This window comes from Musca autumnalis, unplaced genomic scaffold, assembly GCF_047663935.1.
Source record: "Musca autumnalis isolate F117 unplaced genomic scaffold, ASM4766393v1 scaffold_3, whole genome shotgun sequence".
NCBI lineage: Eukaryota > Metazoa > Arthropoda > Insecta > Diptera > Muscidae > Musca > Musca autumnalis.
Window position 1 is genome coordinate 238,907,156 of NW_027411866.1, and position 21,995 is coordinate 238,929,150.

At 39.5% G+C, this 21,995-nt stretch overlaps 1 protein-coding gene across 1 annotated transcript in view; it reads left to right on the top strand.

Moving 5' to 3' along the window:
- The window catches only part of LOC141399177 (uncharacterized), a 153,918-nt gene that overhangs the window by 130,339 nt on the left and 1,584 nt on the right, over positions 1-21,995 (top strand). The window lies entirely within an intron of this gene.

The following is a 21,995-nucleotide window of genomic DNA, read 5'->3' on the forward strand; positions in this document are numbered from 1 at the left end:
TTAAAGAAGGCCCAGAATGTTTTCAAAGAAGGTCAGAAGGTCTTTTGAGATGACTTGAAGGTATTTATAGAAAATCAGAAGGTCTTCATAGAAGGTCAAAGGGTCTCTAAGAAGACCAGGCCAGGTTCCAGAGAGTATCTAAGAATATCAGAAATTCTTTATAGAAGACTAGAAGTTCGTCGTAGAAGTTCAAAGGGTCTCTAAGAAACCCACAAAGTTTTCATGAACGACCAAGGGGTCCTCGTAGAAGGTCTTTAAAAAGACCAAAATCTCTTGAAGAATGTCCAGAATGTTCTCAAAGATGACAGAGGGTCTTTTGAGATGACTTAATGGTCTTTATAAAAGATCATAAGGTCTTCATAGAAGGTCAAAGGGTCTCTAAGAAGACCAGAAAGTTCCAGAGAGTCTCCTAGAATATCAGGAATTCTTTATAGAAGACCAGAAGGTCGTCATAGAAGTTTAAAGGGTCACTAAGAAAACCACAAAGTTTTCATGAACGACCAAGGCGTCTTCAAAGAAGATCAGAAGTTATTCATAGAAGACCAGAAGGGGTTAATAGATTGCCAAAAGTTCTTAATATAAGACCAAAAGGTCTTCGTAGAAGGTCGCAATGTCTTTTTAGGTCAGAAGTTCTTAATATAAGATTGAATTTCTTCATAAAAGACCATCATGTCTTCATTGCTGACCATAAAGATTTTTAAGAAGCCAAGAAGGTCTTCATAGAAAGACGAAAGGGTCTTTAAAAAGACCAAAAAGTTTTCATAGAAGACCAGAATATCGTCATAGAAGTTCAAAGGGTCTCTAAGAAAACCACAAAGTTTTCTAAGAAAACCACAAAGTTTTAATGGGATGGGTCTTCATAGAAGTTCAGAAGTTCTTCATAGAAGACTGACTGAAACCAAAAGGGGTTAATAGAAGGTCTTAATATAAGGCCAAAAGGTCTTCATAGAATGTCTTCGTAAAAGGTCACAATGTCTTCATAGGTCAGAAGTTATTCATAGAAGACTGAATTTCTGCATAGGAAGCCAAGAAGGTCTTCATAGAATGACCAAAGGGTCTTTAAAAAGACCAAAAAGTCTTCATAGAAAATCAGAAGTTCTTCATTAAAAATAAACTCAGAAGGTCTTCATAGAAGACCAAAGAATGTTTCCTAGAAGGTCAGAAGGTCTTCATAGAAGGACTGCATTTCTGCATAGAAGTCCACAAAGTCTTTATAGAAGGGCAAAGGGGTATTTAAGATGACCAAAAACCAGAAGATTTACATGGAAGGCCAGAAGATCTTCATAGAAAAGCAGAAATTCTTCATAGACGACCAGGAGGTCTTCAAGAAGACCAAAATGTCTTCGTAGAAACTCAGAAGGTCTTTAAAAAGACCATACTTCCTTAATGAGGAACATGTGGTCTCTAAAAATATCATAATTCCTAGACTGAGGAAAAAAACGCCTCTCTAACATATGTCCCAATAATATTTTGCAGCAGACATATATTTGTTTGCAACCAGTGCCATGTTTGGGTCCTGCAAACAAATATATGTTTGGGTGTAAACAAATTATATGTTTGGGTGCAAACAAATTAAGTAAGCGCTCACCCAATCATATACACACATTTATAAATGGTGGTGGTTTATTGAAAGGCAAAGAAAACAGCAAAAGCAACAACAGACACATAGTTACATACAAAATTCCAAAGAAATACATAACAAACTTTAATAAAAGAAAAACTGATAAAATAATTTATAAAAAGTCGCACTTTAAAAAACAAACAAGTAAAAACGTGTTAACCTCAACCTCAACTCTCAAATTACAGGTAGTTCGGTCAAACATTTTAGCTAAAATCCTCAAAATACCGAAAATCGTGAGTTACCGTTATATGGGGGCTATACCAAAACATGGACCTGTGTTGACGGTTTTAAGTGGAGATATTTTGTGACCACTGGGAACCCTAAAAGTGAAATTACAGGTAGTTCGGTGAACATTTTTAGCTAAAGTCCTCAAAATACCAAATATCGGGAGGTACCGTTATATGGGGGCTACACCAAAACATGACATATGTTGACAGTTTTAGGTGGAGATGTTAAGTGATTACTAGGAACCTCAACTGTCAAATTACAGGTAGTTTGGTCAAAAATTTTAGCTAAAATCTTCAAAATACCGAAAATCGGGAGGTACCGTTATATGGGGGCTATACCAAAACATGGACCTATGTTGATGGTGTTTAGTGGAGATATTTAGTGACCACTCGGAACCCCAAACGTGAAATTACAGGTAGTTTGGTCAAAAAATGTAGCTAAAATCCCCAAAATACCGAAAATCGGGAGGTACCGTTATATGGGGGCTATACCAAAAAGTGGTCCGATATAGCCCATCTTTGAACTTGACCTGCCTATGGAAAAAAGACAATCGGGTGCAAAAATATAGCGCTCTAGCTCAATTATTGCGAACGCTAGATTGATTACAACAGACGGACATAGGTAGATATTACGAAGGCCAAATTTTGGACCGAATCGGCAGATCCGTTCGAGAGTTATCTTGCGCTCCAACCACTAAACACGGTGTCATAGGGATTTTTTGCAACTTTCAGGTTATTTCTACCGTCATATGGGGGGCAGCGAATAGAAGTTGTTACAACAAAAATCAAAACGATCCGAGGACAGGTCCTAAACTGAACTTCTCGGAAATTTTGTGTGGGAGGTACCCGAAGCAGTGGACCGATAGAGTCCATATTGAAACCTCATCTATGTCTGGTAGAAATTTTATGATGTGCAAAGTATGGACAAAATCGGTTACGCCCTTCAAGAGTTATCGTGCAACAAATTTTCCTAACATTTTCGAACTTTTATGGGGGAGGTACCTGAAGGAGTAGACCGATATGGTCCATCTTCGGACTTAAACTAAGTTAGGACAAAATATTAAGAAAGCCATCTTCTTCTTTATTTGCCTATTCGATTTTCGAATGTTGGCGACCAAAATGCAAATATAAGTAAAATATTACAATAGTTTGAATTATTAAATATTGTTTATAATATCGGCAAAAGTCTCTCTGTTTCTAGCTTCGCTTAGCAGGTTTATGACGTCACGTATGCCGGTCCATTCTTGGATGTTGTTGATCCACAGAAGTTGTTTCCTCCCTCTTGTCGGCCTTCCTTCAAAGTTTACACGGATAATACTTTGCAGCAGTTTGTAGTTTTGATTTCTCATAACGTGTCCCAAGTATGATGTTTTTCGTCTCTTTATGTTATTCAACAGCTCTTTTTCTCTGTGTAATCTTCTGAGAACTTCATTATTTGATATGAAGTGTGTCCACGATATTTTTAGGATGCGTCGATATGTCCACATATCAAAGGCTTCGAGTTTTTTCATATATACGGATTTTAAGGTCCATGTTTCCACGCCATATAATAGGACAGACCATACATATGTTTTAATATATCTTATTTTAGTTTTTAAGTTTACATTATGGCTTGTAAAGACTTTTTTATATTTAAAGAATGTGTCTCTAGCCATTTCAATCCTGCAGGCTATTTCTTTAGAAATGTCCCATTCGTTGTTGATTATAACTCCCAGATATTTAAAGCTTTGGACTCTTTCCACATTTATTTCATTAATTTTTAATGGGGCCGCATTAGTATATGTATGGCGTTTACTGATGTCCATGTATTTCGTTTTGTTGATATTAATTTTAAGACCGTATTTTTCGCTGCAAGTGGTCAGCCTGTTGACGAGTTCTTGAAGTCCTGACATATTATCAGCTATAAGAGTGGTGTCATCGGCATACCTTATGTTGTTAATGAACGTTCCATTTACATATATTCCTTTCCGGATATCATTTATTGATTCTTTGAATATTCGTTCAGCGTATATATTGAAAAGTAGAGGGGACAGGACACAACCTTGTCTAACACCTCTAGAAATATTAATATTTTCAGTCAGTTCGCCATTGACGTTGACTTGCGCTGTTTGGTGCCAGTACAAACTTTTTATGCATTCAAGCTCCTTGCCTTCTACTCCAATGGACAATAAAATCTCTATCATTTTGTCATGTTGGACCGTGTCAAATGCTTTTTCATAATCAATAAAGCATATGAACACGTCCTTCTGCGAATTTCGGCATTTTTGAACTAACGCTTGTAAGGCGAATAAAGCTTCGCGGGTTCCCATCCCATCTTTAAAACCAAACTGGGTGGTCCCCATTGCATTTTCACATTTCCGGTAAATTCTGGAGTGAATAATCTTTAGAAATATTTTGAGTGCGTGGCTCATTAGACTAATTAATCGATAGTCATTACAAAATTTTGGACGAGTTTTCTTAGGAATGGTTATAAAAATGGATGTGAGCCAATCTTTGGGATATTTACTAGTTTCGTAAACATAATTAAAAAGTTTCGTCAGAAGGTTAATGTTTTCACCATCAATTAACTTCAACAATTCGGAAGGAATCTCGTCTGGTCCACATGCTTTTTTATCTTTTAGCGCCTTTACTGCTGTTTCAACCTCCGATCTTGTGATAGATGTCCCAGATAATTGTTGATCTACCGGCCTCTCGTAGATGGACCGATTTTCGTCAGTAAAAAGGATTTTTATATACTTGCTCCTTATGTTTTTCTTGTCTATAGTATCCAAAACAGGTTCATTATGTTCATTGTATAGTACTTTAGGTATTCCTCTGTTGTATATTCCAGCAGCTTCCTTAATTTTTTTATGAAGATTGAAGTCGTCATGTAATTGTTGCAATCTCTCTATTTCTATGCATTGATCATTAAGATATTCATTTTTGGCATGGCGTATATTAATCTGTATTTCTCCATTTATTTCGTAGTACAGTTCGTAATTCGTATTCTTATATTTTCGCCGTTCTTCCATTAAATCCAGTATTTGTTTTGTCATCCAATCTTTTCTTTGTGGCTTTTCTGTACAGGACAGATTATTGTCAGCAATAGTTTTAATGGCGCATTTTATGGATTCCCAAATATTTTCTACAAGCCATATTTTGGACTAAATCGGCTCATCCGTTCGAGAGTTATCGTGCGCACAACCCAGCCAGACAGACAGACGGGCATTGCTAAATCGACTCCAAATTGTCTGAAACACATTTCGTCCAAACATATGGTCTGTTCCAGAACTGCAAGAATCTACTAATATTTACTCTTTTTCCGATAACATAAAGGAAAAAATGTTATCGTAGTAAAAAGTAGTAGCTTCTTGCAGGTTCTGGAACAGAGCAATACTTGAGGTCTAAAACCATTATTCCGATGAGGCACATTTTGCCTAAAGGCTGAGGGTATAGCAACAGAAGGTTTTCATGGAAGACCAAAATATCTTCATAGAAAGTTCTTCATAGAAAAGCAGAGAGTTTTCATAGAAGAACACAAGGTATTTATAGAGGACAAGAACGTCTTCATAGAAGTCCAATGGGTCTTTAAAAACCAGAAAGTCTTCATGTAATACCGGAAATTCTTGTTTATTTGAAAAGCTCTTCGTATTTTGTATTATTTACCAGCGCTGAAAGTTGAACTCACAACTCTCAGTTTTATAGTCGTAAACACACATGCTGTGCCACAGTTACCCATTGCATAGTATGCCTGTTCCAGAAAACTTTCAAGAAGCTACTCATTTGTACTACGATAACATTTTTTCCTTTATGTTATCGGAAAAATAGTAGAAATTAGAAGAATCTTGCAGTTCTGGAACAGACCAAGTAATGAATAAAACAAGTGTTTCTGCCTTGGCTAAATATACAAAAAATGGTTGTCTTTAGGAGTAGAGATGGGCGCGTGTCACAATCGTGACACTAAACAACAACAACTAATTTGTTTTCATACTGAGTTGTCACTAAAGTGTATAGTTCTTTATGTACTTAGTTGTTGTAGTTGTTTAGTGTCATTATTCTACAACGCCCCATCTCTATTTAAAAGCACGCCACACCTATACCTCAAACTGTTCCGATATGTAATGTAATTCCATCATTATCTTAGAAATCGGCGATGCAAAAACTACAAACTTCTTTTTTATTTTCGACAGTTCTTGTTCAGTTCTTAACATCCCATATGTATGCCTTTACGATTTATTACTTCGTTAGCCTAAAAATATGCCATAATTTGTTACTGACATTGTCATTGTGAAATATCGCGTACGTTCCAAACAATTGTGTTTTTGCAATTTCCATTGCTATGGTAATAAGTGAAAATAGCGTGACTTTATGCAACTATTCGCAACTGAGTACCAATGACACTGAAACTGTGGTGGATTTTGAATGTATGGAAGCGTAATGACGTTATGTGATAACTGGAATATTTTTAAAAGTGTATTTTAATCTGTTGGAAATGGTAAGCCAATTTCCAGAACTTCTGAGGTATTTTAATGTAGTTTCAGCGTTGACTACTGGTATGGCGTTCTTGGACTCTACATCTGTCGTCACATCTTCTGTGGCATCTTGCTTTGGAAGTTGTTGTTTCTCGATAGCTGCCGATATACTATCAGCTGAGGCCAAGTCTTTCCCCAAGTAGGCTCGGTTTCCAAGCAAAATCGTGAAAATCTGAAAAACCCCTAAATATGTCAACTTGAATCGTAATTTATTTAAAAAGCGCTCCGGCGATTTTTTTTTTTTTTTTTGTTTTTAGATTTTTCTCATCTATGAACATTGTAGTTTCAGAATCCGCAAAAACTTCCCAGGTGTAAGCACCTTCCATTTAAAGTTGCTTCGAGAGCACCGTGATTGTTATATTTTTTCCAAACGTACATCAATTTTTAAGGAGGTCCCATCCACTATATGGTGATTGGTAACAACCACCGCGTTGCACTTATATTGGCAGACCGACCTATCTTTTTACTTGCTTGATAGGCTTGATGATCTAGGGTTTATCTTTGATATCGGTTGACCTCGCTATAGATCATGAATATCCTTCCTGGGAGAGTTCAATCCACCATATAGTAACACCCGAGAAAGTAATGTAACGAGAGCATGCCATTTTGTTACCGCACTGGAAGAATCTTCGTCAATTGGTCACATGGGAAAGCACCCTGTTTGAGTTCTTCGGACGGCGTTCTGAAAAGATAGATAGCTGTGGACGCCGAGAACATGCTGTCGAACGTTACCTCAGAATTCTGGGTTAGTTAGTGATTGGAATTCTGTTACCATTAACCAGGACATTCAACTCTGTGCTCCGTAGTCAATGTGGTAAACGAAGTGGCCGTAGACTTTGTGACGGATATTTGTATATTCCTTGCTTGAAAAATGATGACAAGATCGATCTAATAGGAGTTCAGCCTTTCACAAATGACATTAGTAAAGGGTACTCCACGTCAAAATCATACAAGCATCCGCATACGTAACGATCACAATGCCGCTGGAGCGGTTGGAATACTGGATATGTAGATGTTACGACGCACATAGGAGTAATGTATGTTAAAAGTTGATTAAAACTCCTAAAATCCTCATTTATAATCCGATTGATATAATATTTTGCACAAATCATATCTTTGGTCCAAGGATTATTTTTGTAGAAAATAATGGAAATCGGTCCAGATTTGGATATAGCTCCCATATATTAGCATCGGATATAAGGTAAACAATGCAGTAAAAGCGTAGTATAGGTCCGATTAAGCTGAAAATTGGTACAAACCTACCTACTATATTTCTACACGGCTATGTGGTGGTATTTTTGACGACGTTTCAAACATGGCCGGAGAGTAGTCTGCTCTATGTTTTCAAATAACGTGAAGTGCTTGGCAGAATTACAGCTTGTTCTGGTTGAGTCCTCGACTAATATGTGCGGAGAGGCCGTGCAGCGCTCTTGTAGTGCTGAGCTGCTTATTGAACCCATACTGAGAATAGGCAACTGCATAACTATTTCTTGTGCTCAGGAGGAGTAAAGCCTCAAAAGTCTGACATGACAACAAAGCGAACTACCCTGTCCATTTTCCAGACCTCGGCCACAATATGGGTGGCTAGAGACAGGTTGGTCTATAAAAGAACCCTTATCTCTGGAAAGGGTGTATAGAAGAACCCTTATCTCTGGAAAGGGTGTATAGAAGAACCCTTTTCTCTGGAAATGGTCTATAGAAAAACCCTTACCTCTGGAAAGGGTCTATAAAAGCACCCTTTCCTCTGGAAAGGGTCTATAGGAGCACCCTTTCCTCTGCAAAGGGTCTATAGAAGCACCCTTTCCTCTGGAAAGGGTATATAGAAGCACCCTTCCCTCTGGAAAGGGTCTATAGAAGCACCCCTCCCTCTGGAAAGGGTCTATAGAAGCACCCTTCCCCCTGGAAAGGGTCTATAGAAGCACCCTTCCCTCTGGAAAGGGTCTATAGAAGCACCCTTCCCTCTGGAAAGGGTCTACAGAAGCACCCCTCCCTCTGGAAAGGGTCTATAGAAGCGCCCTCTCCTCTGGAAAGGGCCTATAGAAGCACCCTTTCCTCTGGAAAGGGTCTATAGAAGCACCCTTTCCTCTGGAAAGGGTCTATAGAAGCAGCCTTTTCTCTGGAAAGGGTCTATAGAAGCACCCTTTCATCTGGAAAGGTTCTATAGAAGCACCCTTTCCTCTGGAAAGGTTCTATAGAAGCACCCTTTCCTCTGGAAAGGGTCTATAGAACCACCCTTTCCTCTGGAAAGGGTTTATAGAAGCACCCTTTCCTCTGGAAAGGGTCTAAAGAAGCACCCTTTGCTCTGGAAAGTGTCTATAAAAGTACCCTTTCCTCTGGAAAGTGTCTATAGAGGCACTATCTTCTCTGGAAAGGTTCTATAGAAGACCTCTTACCTCTGGAAAGGGTCTATAGAAGACCCCTTACCTCTGGAAAGGGTCTATAGAAGCACCCTTTATTCTGGAAAGGGTCTATAGAAGCACCCTTTCCTCTGGAAAGGGTCTATAGTAGACCCCTTACCTCTGGTAAGGGTCTATAGAAGCACCCTTTCCTCTTTTTTTTTTTTTTTTGGTCGGGGAAAAAATCTTCGAAAGACTATGGCTACCTGATTTCGCCAGGTGTGCGAGACTTTAACACGCTAAAATAACCCCTTTACTCTGATCCTCTATCCCTGCGGTACCGCCGTATGAGCATTTCGTCGCAGGGGGGAATGTTCTAAAGAACGCTGCTATGTATTATTCGCCTTCGAATCTCATCTTGTCGGCGTAGTTCCAATATGATTGTCTTCACATATTCAGAGACATATTCCCAATTGTCAAGAGACACCATCATTATTTCAATTAAATTTTCAACATTTACTTCACTGTTAACTTGCCGCTCTAAGTTTGCCCTCGCTACAATAAAGCGCGGACACAAAAAGAAAACATGATAAGGGTCTTCTACTTGCTCCACACAACAAGGACAATTAGGGGAGTGGTCCAGGCCAAAACGATATAAATAGGACCTAAAGCATCCATGTCCGGAAAGAAATTGGGTTAGATAAAAATTTAAATAACCACGCCGCCTGTTTAACCAACTATCCACATTCCGTATTAGTGAATACGTCCATCTACCTTTTGTAGATACTGTCCACCTGTTTTGCCACTCGATAATGCTCCGTCTTCTTGCTATGTCGGGATCAATGTCGGTTTCCCGCGATCTTCGGGAATTGAATACGAATTCAGATTCTCTCGCTAGGATATCAATAGGTATCATAGCGGCGATAACATAGGCTGCATCGTCAGACACAGTCCTATATGCACTAGGGCTATAACCAAAAAAATACCACCACATAGCCGTGTAGAGCATGGAAAACTATAATGAAATACGGTGTCAATTGTTCTCTATCGCGAAAAAAGTTTCCGCACCAAATGCATGGAAGTTCAGAAATGCATTTTTTAATTTTATCTGTTATAACAACATATTAGCTTTTCATTAAATTTTTTATTTTTTTGTAATCTAATTTAAAATCATTATCAAAGCGTTCTGGACCAATTTGATCTCAAATCGCGCCATTTCGGAGCATATTAGGAACTTTTGACACTATTGCAATTTTTGGTTTTTCTTTATAAACTCGTAAATTTTATGTTTATATTTTTGTACCTATCGGGCAAGAGAATTTGGGGTCATTTGCAACGAATTCGCGAAAGTTACAGGCTGTTTTTGTTTACCTTGCCTGTGAGAATTGTATTTGTTTTCTACAAAAATACAACACCAGTACCATGTGGGGAATTTTGTCCTAATAATGAAAACGCGTTTCTAAGATCGATTCGATGAAAAAAGTTTCAGCACCGACCGCAATTACTAAAACCCTTTTGATATTTTTTTCTACTTATAATTTTAAATTTGCTTTGTTTGAATAAATATTAATAGACAAAAATACATTTCTCACAGGCAAAGTCATTAAAAAGGTCTGTAACTTTAGCGAATTTATTGCAAATGACACCATATTCTCTTGTCTGATAGGTACAAAAAATATAAACATAAAATTCACGAGTTTATAAAGAAAAACCAAAAATTGCAATAGTGTCAAAAGTTCCTAATATGCTCCGAAATGGCGCGATTTGAGAACAAATTGGTCCAGAACGCTTTGATAATGATTTTAAATTAGATTACAAAAAAATAAAAAATTTAATGAAAAGCTAATATGTTGTTATAACAGATAAAATTAAAAAATGCATTACTGAACTTCAATGCATTTGGTGCGGAAACTTTTTTCGCGATAGAGAAAAAATTACACCTTATTTCATAATAGTTTTTCATGCTCTACACGGCTATGTGGTGGTATTTTCGATATCTGCAAAAAAGTGCAAAAAGTTATATCCCTAATATGCACAGCATACACGTAGTGCTGTAAGTCTATATACCGAGCCAATCTTTGCATAGTACGTGGCGTACCTCGTGGATTGTGCCCATATTGGTGCTGCGTAGAGAATTATATTTTTGACTACTCCTTCAAGAATTTTTCTACTTAAGTATCTTGGTCCCCTTGTGTTTGGCATAATACGGCACAGCGCTTTACAAGCGTTTCCGGCTTTTGCCTTTATGTAGTCTAAGTGGTCTTTAAAAGACAGGCGATTGTCTATGATAACGCCGAGGTATTTCAGACTTTCCGCTGTTGTTATTGTGCATTCTCCAATTTGAATATTTATTCTTTCCACCACCCTACGACTTGTAATTAAGACTGCTTCCGTTTTTTGATCGGCTAATGCCAGGCCTTGGGAGAACAACCATGATCTGACCAACTGTATGCTGGCCTCTGTTACTGTTCTTGCTTCTTCGGTTGTTTTTGCAACAATAACCAGCGCGATATCATCCGCAAACCCAATGATATTAGCTTTCTGTGGAAGTTTGAGCCGTAAAACGCCATCATACATCACGTTCCATAGAAGCGGTCCAAGAACGGATCCTTGTGGTACTCCTCCTGTTATTTGGTATTCCTTTGTACCTTCTTCAGTTTCATATATCAGGATTCTGTTGCGGAAGTAGTCCTGGATTATGGCAACAAGATATGCCGGGACATTTAACCGTCGCAGAGCCTTTAAGATATTCTCCCAATTGGCTGAGTTGAATGCGTTTTTAACGTCTAGTGTTACGACCACACAGTATTCTTTTGTCCCTTTTTTCCAGCTTTGACCATGAATTGCTGCCTTTGCGATGTCGATTACCATTTTTGTTGCATCAATCGTAGATCTCCTTTTCCTAAAGCCAAATTGACATTCGGATAAGCCTTCTGCACGTTCGATGCACTCCTCCAGTCTATCGCGGATAATGCTCTCAAGGAGTTTTCCGCATGTATCTATCATACATAGTGGGCGATATGACGAGGGGTTTCCCAGAGGCTTGCCATTTTTAGGCAGTAGCACTAGCCTTTGCCTTTTCCATATTGATGGAAATGATCCAAATTCCAAGCATGTGTTAAATAATTTAAGCAACTGTCCACCACAGCACTTCACAATCTCTTTTAGGACATAATTGGGAATTCCATCTAGGCCTGGCGCTTTAGAGTCATCGAATTTCGAGACGGCAAGATTTATCTCCGCTGATGTGACAGGGGGGTAAACAAACTGTCCACCGGGGTCGTATGTTGCCCATGTTGCTACCTTTTGATGAGGAAAGAGGTGATTCACAATATTTCTTAGCGTTTTAGCATCTGTAGGTGTATTTGAGCTAAAGCACTTCAGTTTTTTAGTCACAATCTTGTAGGCTAATCCAAACGGCTGGTTTTCTACATCATCACAAATTGTTAGGAAACATGCTCTTTTGCTTCTTTGTATGGCTTTTTTGAGAGCTTTCTTTTTCATCTTGAGAATCTGTCTATAAGTTTCGTTATCGTCTCTATCTCGTGTTCTTACAAAGCGTCTTCTAGCACGAAGACACTCCTTGCGTAATTCAGCGATTTCAGCCTTCCACCAATATACTGGGGCTTTACCTACTCCTCGTTTTCTCTTTTTCATGGATGCGTTGCATGCCTGTGTTGTCTGTAGTATTAGCTTTTTAGCCATGTTTTCCGAAGTTCCCTGCAGTTCTGTGCCTTCCATACATAGGGCGAATATTTCTTTATCTAGTGAGTCTCTTTTCCAGCCAATTACTTCTGGCGTTCGAACCGTTGATGTTATTGTTGCAGCATCGTTATACTTAATGATTATGGCGCTATGATCACTATAAGTGAACATGTCACTGATTTGCCAGTTAAACCGGTCATAGATGCTTGTACTGGCAAAGGTGATATCGATTATAGAACTTCCACCATTTCGATTGAATGTTGGAGTGCTGCCCGAGTTTAAAAGTTCCACGTCTAGTTGTGCAAATGATTCTAATAATATTCGACCCCTTTCGTTTGTTCTTGGGCTGCCCCATTCTGTCGCCCAAGCATTGAAGTCGCCCGCTATCAAAATTGGACTTTTGGACGAAGCATCATTTACTAGCTTGGTAATAATGTGTTTATACTCCTCAATATCATATCTTGGCGGTAGGTAACAGCTGTAAACTGTTAAACCAGCGACAGTAGCTCGAACAAATCCGAGTTCAGAATTCAAGACATTCTGCATTGGTTTGTTTATGGACCACAACGTGGATGTGCCAGATGTATCACAATACCAGTTTGATGAACTAATGTTCCGATAGGGCTCGCTGATAATTGCTAGATCCACCTCTAGTTCTCGAACTGTCTGTTTTAACAGATCTTGAGCAGCCTCGCAATGATTTAGATTTAATTGTATCACTTTCATATTGATCCTCTAAGTTGGCGTAGAGCTTCCTTATATCTCGGACACACAGTCGACCCAGTGACGTGGCTACGGTTTACCAATGGATCTTTGCACAGCATACACATGGGAGGATTTTTACAAGCAGCAACCCTGTGACCCGCTTCTCCACAGCAAATGCAGCGTCCTGAATTGTCATTTGGGTTTTTACATCTAGCTGCCGTATGTCCAAAGTCTAGACATTTATAGCACCTTGTTGGTATTAACTTTTCACGAACTCGACAGTCCGCCCATCCAATCCGTACTATTCTTTTCTGCAAAAGAATATTAGCAAACGGCGAGCTTAGGAAAACAGTAGCCGTTTGTGTACCTCTGTAGGCTTTTCTTAAAGATTTTATTGCACTTGGTTGCAATTCTTTAAACTCGTCCGAAATGTCGATAATAGCTTGGATTATATCCTCTTTAGTAGACACGCCATCTATATCTTTAATTTCCAGTTGTACTTCCTGGGTTAAAGCACGTACTTCGGCGGATGGACCTAGCACGTTTTCAATTTCCTTCCTAAATTCACTTGTGTTCTCGTGTGCCGGTTTATTTAGCTCCAACAATAACTCACCCTTTTCTGTCTTCCTAATTGTTTTTACATTTTTACCTAGGACAGCCAGCTTTGCTTCACCTTTCACTTTTCTCAGGATATCTGTATATGAGGAGTCACCACATGTTTTGATTATTAAAGCATCTGGTTTATTGGGTTTCCTTCTCCTTCTAGCCCTTGGTGGAACCTTCGTCCAAACCTTCGTCTTGTGTTCGGTATCGGATCTCCCCGCAGATTCATTGGTCACCTCTTCCGCCGTTTTTACAGTTTGTTGCTGTGTAGTATTGTACACGGTTTCTTTCTTCTTCTTTGTGCTATTTTCTTTAGGGCTTTGTGTTTTGGGACCTCTTTTCAACGCAGGCGTTTTTGGGGTTCCTTGTTGTTGAGGTTTTAGCCATACTTCTGTTTGAGTCTCCTTATTCTCTAGCAAACCCATTTGACATATCCCGGCTTCTTTATCAAAGTCGTCAGCCACTTTTAAATACATTGCCTGTATCTCACGCATCATTGATTGTATATCTTTGTGGATATTGTTTTTAGATTTAACGAATTCATCCAACTGTGATATCTTTCTTCCCAGTCTCCTCAGATTTTCACTTCCAGGATTTTTATTTTTGGGTTCTTCCTCACCTAGATTGTTACCAGATATCGCCTTTACAATCACCGAACTTCTTCCATGTGGCGAGTCTACACTTCCCATATTTTCTACTCGTAGACCCGAGCATCTTCCCAGTGGGGTTTCTTCAACTCCTATATTTGTTCTTTCGTTTTCTGTGTTTTCTTCATTCATTTTTAGGTTTCGTGGTCCCAACTCAAAGCCGCTATCTCCGCTCGCAAAATGTGCAGTCACGTTAAGATCCCATGGGTCCCTATTTCTAGGTCCATGCGAGGGTTGACGGGAGATCCTTATGAGAACTCCCGTTCAGAGCCAGATCCGTGTTAATCGGGAATGTGCATCCGAACCTACACTGCCAACTTAATGGGACGAGCATTGAACGTACTTTGAGATTTGCCAAGTTTTAACGGGACGGAGGCAGCTGTGGCATCAGCCTGAAAGCCATTTCTGTAAGGTTCCACCCCGACATACTCAGGTTCCAGAATACCACAGCCGTCAGCCCAGGGTTCATCAATTCCAAAACGTAGTCCAGTAATGCCATAATCAAGATCGTGCTGGCTTGATCTTGATGCCTTTCGGCAGGATTTCACTTTCTTCCATGTATAGGGTTTGACTGGGGATAACCACGGAGTCGTCACCTCCTTTCCTAACCTCTCTTGAGGCGTTCCCTTATGGCGGAATACATAATTGTTGGCGGTATTCACTCGCCCCGACACAGGGTTTCTCAGAGCACTTGCACCATTTTAGTACGCTCTCCACACCTGCCAAAACTAGGGTCCGCGGGGTCGTTACTCCCATTATCCTCTCCTGAGGATACCCTTGCGGGTAGCACCCTTTCCTCTGGAAAGGGTCTATAGAAGCACTCTTTCCTCTAGAAAGGGTCCATGGAAGCACCCTTTCCTCTGGAAAGGGTCTATAGAAGCACCCTTTCCTCTGGAAATGGTCTATAGAAGCACCCTTTCCTCTGGAAAGGGTCTATAGAAGCACCCTTTCCTCTGGAAAGGGTCTATAGAGCACTCTTTCCTCTGGAAAGGGTCTACAGAGCACCCTTTCCTCTGGAAAGGGTTTATAGAAGCACTCTTTCCTCTGTAAAGGGTCTATGGAGCACCCTTTCCTCCGTGAAGGGACTATAGAGCACCATTTCCTCTGGAAAGGGACAATAGAGCACCCTTTCCTCTGGAAATGGTCTATAGAAGCACCCTTTCCTCTGGAAAGGTCTATAGAAGCACCCTTTCCTCTGGAAAGTGTCTATAGAGCACCCTTACCACTGGAAAGGGTATACAGAGCACCTTTACCACTGGAAAGGGTCTATAAAAGTACCCTTTCCTCTGGAAAGTGTCTATAGAGGCACTATCTTCTCTGGAAAGGTTCTATAGAAGACCTCTTACCTCTGGAAAGGGTCTATAGAAGAGCCCATACCTCTGGAAGGGGTCTATAGAAGAGCCCATACCTCTGGAAAGGGTCTATAGAAGCACCCTTTATTCTGGAAAGGGTCTATAGAAGCAGCCTTTCCTCTGGAAAGGGTCTATAGAAGCACCCTGTCCTCTGGAAAGGGTCTATAGAAGCGCCCTGTCCTCTGGAAAGGGTCCATAGAAGCACCCTTTCCTCTGGAAAGGGTCTATAGAAGCACCTTTTCCTCTGTAAAGGGTCTATAGAAGCACCTTATCCTCTGTAAAGGGTCTATAGAAGCACCTTTTGCTCTGTAAACTGTCTATAGAAGCACCCTTTCCTCTGGAAAGTGTCTATAGACAACCCCTTCCTCCGGAGAGGGTCTATAGAAGCACCCTTTCCTCTGGAAAGGTTCTATAGAAGCATCCTTTCCTCTTCAGAAGCACCCTCTCCTCTGGAAAGGGCCTATAGAAGCACCCTTTCCTCTGAAAAGGGTCTTCAGAAGCACCCTTTCCTCTGAAAAGGGTCTTCAGAAGCACCCTTTCCTCTGAAAAGGGTCTTCAGAAGCACCCTTTCCTCTGAAAAGGGTCTTCCGAAGCACCCTTTCCTCTGAAAAGGGTCTTCAGAACCACCCTTTCATCTGGAAAGGGTCAATAGAAACATACTTTCCTCTAGAAAGGGTCTGTAGAAGCCGTCTTTCCTCTGGAATGGGACTATAGAGCACCCTTTTCTCTAGAAAGGGCCAATAGAAACACCATTTCCTCTGGAAAGGGCCTATAGAAGCACCATTTCTTTAGTGGAGTTATTTTTGTCTTGTTACCGACACAAATCTGTAAAATAAAAAAATAAAAAAATGAATGAAATTTTTAAATTGAAGTTGACAGCACTATTGCTAACGGTAGGTCTTACTTACCGACTACTTACTCTTTAAGACTAAATTACTGAAAATGTTCGTTAATTAAGTAAACTTTTTTCCATTTGAATTTTAAAATTTTTTGTAGATAACCAACAAAAGAGTCACCGAATTCCTTCCACTACTGTTATTGTTTTATGTACTTTAGTCATAGGCTGATGGTCTGCGATTTAAGTGTTTAACTGCTTAAAACCCCATCAAAATTGAACTCTGTTTGATTGCAGAACACACCACAAATCAAAGTTAATGTTCCAAAATCAATAGCTTTCCTAACACACTGTAAATAAATAAGCCAAAAAAGTTTGATCAATAAAAGAAGAAAGTGTAATTATTTTCCCTTTTAATGAAGCTTCTCATCTCAATTTTTGTACTAAATTCAGACAATGCAGTCATTATATTCTCTATGCCTATATGCAATCTCCAAGCCCACACTATTGTAAAGAGAAAGTAATTTACAACGTTCCCTCTCTCTATCTCTCTTACTCACTCTCCATCCACAGGACATTTAAAATAAATGACACCAGTTTTCTATTTCCGTTCCATGTAATTTAAATTTTCTTTTGTGTGTATATTTGGTTTCCTCTCTCTCTCTCTCTCTCTCTCTCACTCTGACTTTCCCAAATCCTTAACCGGGTTATTGGGCGCTAACAATTTTTGTTTGTCTGTCATTGAAATCCTTTTTTAGATTAACCTTGACTTTACAATGGGAAAATAAACAAAAGAAAACATTTGCGCCTCACACAATTTGTTTGTTATCCTCTTTACATTGATATCCGTTGGAATTTCTGTTCTTGTCACAAGGACATAATAGAATTTTGAAATATTTAAATTTATGAAATTTAATTTAGATGATTTCAAGGATTTTTGTGTTGTTGTGAGAGATTCCAGTGTTGATAAAATTCCTTGGCCATTTTGTGTCTATATGACAATACAGTAGATAACGGATAAGGGAAATGTTAAATGTTCCACCGAGTACGAGTGACCCAAAACGCTTCTGGATAAGTTTTATAGGGTTAATATACTTATACTCGGAAAATGTAGCCGAGGTTTCGAACCGACCAACTTCTGTCTAGGTACAATTTTATTAAAAAGTGTTATTTTGTTATACAATTTGTTCATATATCCTTTACTTACTGTTTAGTGATAAATATGCGTAAAACCATATAATTTTTGAAGGGTTTTGGTTTTTGCCCAAATGTCACGCAACTACTTTTTGTTTGGTGTCTGATGGTGACAGTTTGTGATATCACTCATGATTTTGCATACAAAAATAGAGAATGAGGAAACCGCAAAATGACACTCTCTTGTGTGGGTTAATGAAATTCATGAAAAATTGAAGCATACTTTTAGGATGAATATTACATGTGCTTGATAAATTGTTTGCAGAAAATGCTACATAAATTTGCCAATGTTTAATATACATATGCAAAAGAAAAAGAAGGAGGAGAAGAACCGTCGCCCACCTTAATATGTTCGCTAAATATGATTAAAAAATATAATCGCTAAGGCGTTAATAGCCTGTTTGCATCTATGAAGATTAACCCCCTCGATCTTTTAAACCCAGTGGGTTAAACGCAAAACGTAAAGCTGGGTACACATTAGGTTTGTCTGGTTACCCTAAAATTTGTAACAATTTGTACCAATTGTTGCTGGAAGTTGTCTGTCAACACAAAAATCCAGCGAAAGAGATATTTTGACAGTTCTATGACTGAGGGTTTGCAAATTCTTACTGGACAAATTTCTTCTAGCAAGCACTTGTAACTCTTCTTCTTCCTGCAAACAATAAATCAGTAGTGCGATTCTCTAATTAATTTTTTGAGTTACCGACAAATGTCGGTAAAATCAAAATGCTTATAATATCGGTAATTAACGATGTTTTTCGGTAAGTTATCGACGAATAAAAAGCAGTCGTAAAGTTCTACCGATAGCAAGAGTGTTGTCAACTTTCTTTTGAACTTATCATTCATAATTTTGCGTTTTAATTTTACCGATTGAAAAAAAATTGTATTGTGGGAATAGCAAGCCTAATTGTATTGTTTTTTGGAGAACAAAGTTGCAAAGTGAAAAAAATCCTTTTTTGTTTAATTTTCTTTTTATTATACCCTCAGCCTTTAGGCTAGAAAGGGTATATACACATTCATACGGGCAAAATGTGCCTCATCGAAATAATGGTTTTAGACCCCAAGTATGTTTGGACGAAAAGTGTTTCAGACAATTTGGAGTTGATTTAGCAATGTCCGTCCGTCTGTGTGTCTGTCTTGCTGGCTGGTGCGCACGATAACTCTCGAACGGATGAACCGATTCGGTTCATATTTTGTCCAAACTTAGTTTAAGTTCGAAGATGGGCTATATCGGTCCTCTCATTCCGGTACCTCCCCCACAAAAGTTCGAAAATGTTCGAAAAATTTGTGCGCACGATTTGGTCCATATTTTGCCCATCGTAAAATGTGTACCAGACTTAAATAAAGTTTCAATATGGACTCAATCGGTCCACTCCATCAGGTACCTCCCACACAAAATTTCGGAAAAGTTCAGTTTAGGACCATCTCTAGAATCGCTTTGATTTTTGTTTTAGCAACTTTTATTCAATGCCCCCATACGACTGTACAAGTTTCATCAGCGGCAAGTCCATATTTCCTGAGAAAATGGCCTGAAAGATGCAAAAAGCCCCTATGACACCGTGTGTAGTGGATGGATCGCAAGATAACTCTCGAACGGTTCTGCCGATTCGGTCCAAAATTTGGCCTTCGTAATATTTTGTCCAAACATGGTTTAAATGCGAAGATAAGCCATATCGGTCCACTCCTTCAGGTACCTCCCCCACAAAAGTTTAAAAATGTTCGGAAAAATTGTGCGCACGATAACTCTTGAATGGAGTGACCGATGTAATCCATACTTTGCACATCCTTATATATCTTCCTATCTACATAGATCAGGTTCGAATATGGACTATATTTGTCTACTCCTTCTGGTACCTCTCACACAAAATTTCGGATAAGTTCACTCTAACACCTGCTCTCGAAAAACGTTGATTTTTGTTGACGCGACGGCATTACGACGGCAAAAGTTTTTTCAGGGGCAAGTCCATATTTCTTAGGAAAACAGCCCGAAAGGTGTAAAAAATCCCTATGTCACCATATGTGGCTGTCGGAGAGCACGATAACTCTTGAACTGTTCAACCGATTTGGTCCAACATTTGGTTTTCGTCATATTACATCCAAACTTAGTTTCATGGGGCAGTACCGATCCACAACTTCCGGTACTTCTCCCCAATATTTAAAAAATGTCACTAAAAAGCTAGGAAGATATCATTTGAATGGGACAACCACTTTGGATCTCATAATATTTTGTCAAAATTTAGATTAACTTCTAAAATGGCCCATATCGGTCCTCCCTAAGGGTACCTCCCCCCACAAAGGTTCAACATTTGTGTCTTAGTGCAGTTAATTCCTCATCCACATTTTTGTCGGCATGAAGTCCTTTCCTCTGGAAAGGGTCTATAGAGCACCCTTTCCTCTGGAAAGGGACTAAAGAAGCAACCCTTCCTCTGGAGAGGGACTAAAGAAGCAACCCTTCCTCTGGAAAGGGTTTTAAGAAGCACCCTTTCCTGTGGAAAGGGTCTATAGAAGCACCCTTTCCTGTGGAAAGGGTCTATAGAAGCACCCTTTTGTCTGGAAAGGGTCTATAGAAGCATCCTTTTGTCTGGAAAGGGTCTATAGAAGCATCCTTTTTTCTGGAAAGAGTCTATAGAAGCATCCTTTTGTCTGGAAAGGGTCTATAGAACAACCCTTACCTCTGGAAAGGGTCTATAGAAGCATCCTTTTGTCTGGAAAGGGTCTATAGAACAACCCTTACCTCTGGAAAGGGTCTATAGAAGCACCCTTTCTCTCTGGAAAGGGTCTATAGAAGCACCCTTTTCTCTGGAAAGGGTCTATAGAAGCACCCTTTTCTCTGGAAATGGTCTGTAGAAGCACCCTTACCCCTGGAAAGGGTCTATAGAAGCACCCTTTTGTCTGGAAAGGGTCTATAGAAGCACCCTTTTGTCTGGAAAGGGTCTATAGAAACACCCTTTTGTCTGGAAAGGGTCTATAGAAGCACCCTTTCCTCTGTAAAGGTTCTAAAGAAGCATCCTTTCCTCTGTAATGGGTCTAAAGAAGCATCCTTTCCTCTGTAAAGGGTCTATAGAAGCATCCTATCCTCTGGAAAGGGTCCAAAGAAGCACCCTTTCCTCTTGAAAGAGTCTATAGAGCACCCTTTCCTTTGGAAAGGGTCTACAGAGCACCCTTTCCTTTGGAAAGGGTCTATAGAAGCACCCTTTCTTCTGGAAAGGGTCTGTAGAAGCAGCTTCTCTTCTGGAAAGGGTCTGTAGAAGCAGCTTCTCTTCTGGAAAGGGTCTGTAGAAGCAGCCTTTCCTCTGGAAAAGGTCTATAAAAGCACCCTTTCCTCTGGAAAGGGTCTATAAAAGCACCCTTTCCTCTGGAATGGGTCTATAGAGCACCCTTTCCTCTGAAAAGGGCCTATAGAAGCACCCTTTCCTCTGAAAAAGGTCTTTAGAAGCACCCTTTCCTCTGAAAAGGGCCTATAGAAGCACCCTTTCCTCTGAAAAGGGTCTTTAGAAGCACCCTTTCCTCTGAAAAGGGTCTTTAGAAGCATCGTTTCCTCTGAAAAGGGACTATAGAAGCACCATTTCCTCTCGAAAGGCTCTATAGAAGCACCTTTTCCTCTGTAAAGGGTCTATTGAAACATCCTTTCTTCTAGAAAGTGCCTATAGAAGCAGCCTTTCCTCTGGAAAGGGTCTATAGAGCACCCTTTCCTCTGAAAAGGGCCTATAGAAGCACCCTTTCCTCTGAAAAGGGTCTTTAGAAGCACCCTTTCCTCTGAAAAGGGCCTATAGAAGCACCATTTCCCCTGAAAAGGGTCTTATGGAATATAAGACCTCAGTTAAGGTATTCTAGGGAGAAGAAGACCATAGTTGAGGTCTCCTATGGAATAGATGGCTTTAGTTGAGGTTTCCTATAGAATGGAAGACTTCATATATAAGATTTCCCCCATATAATAGAAGACCTCAGTTGAGGTCTCCTATGGAATAGAAGGCCTCAGTTGAGGTGTCCTATGGAATAAAATAACTCAGTTCAAGTCTCCTATGAATAGAAGACCTCAGTTGACATCTCCCATGGAATAGAAGACCTCAGCTGAAGTCTCCTATGAATAGAAGACCTCAGCTGAGGTCTTCCATGGAATAGAAGACCTCAGTTGAGGTCTTCTACAAAATAGATGACCTCAGAGTTAAGGTCTTCTATAAATGGAAGACTTTAGTTTAGGTCTCCTGAAGAATTGCAGACCACAGTTGACGTTTCCTATAGAATAGAATACCTCAGTT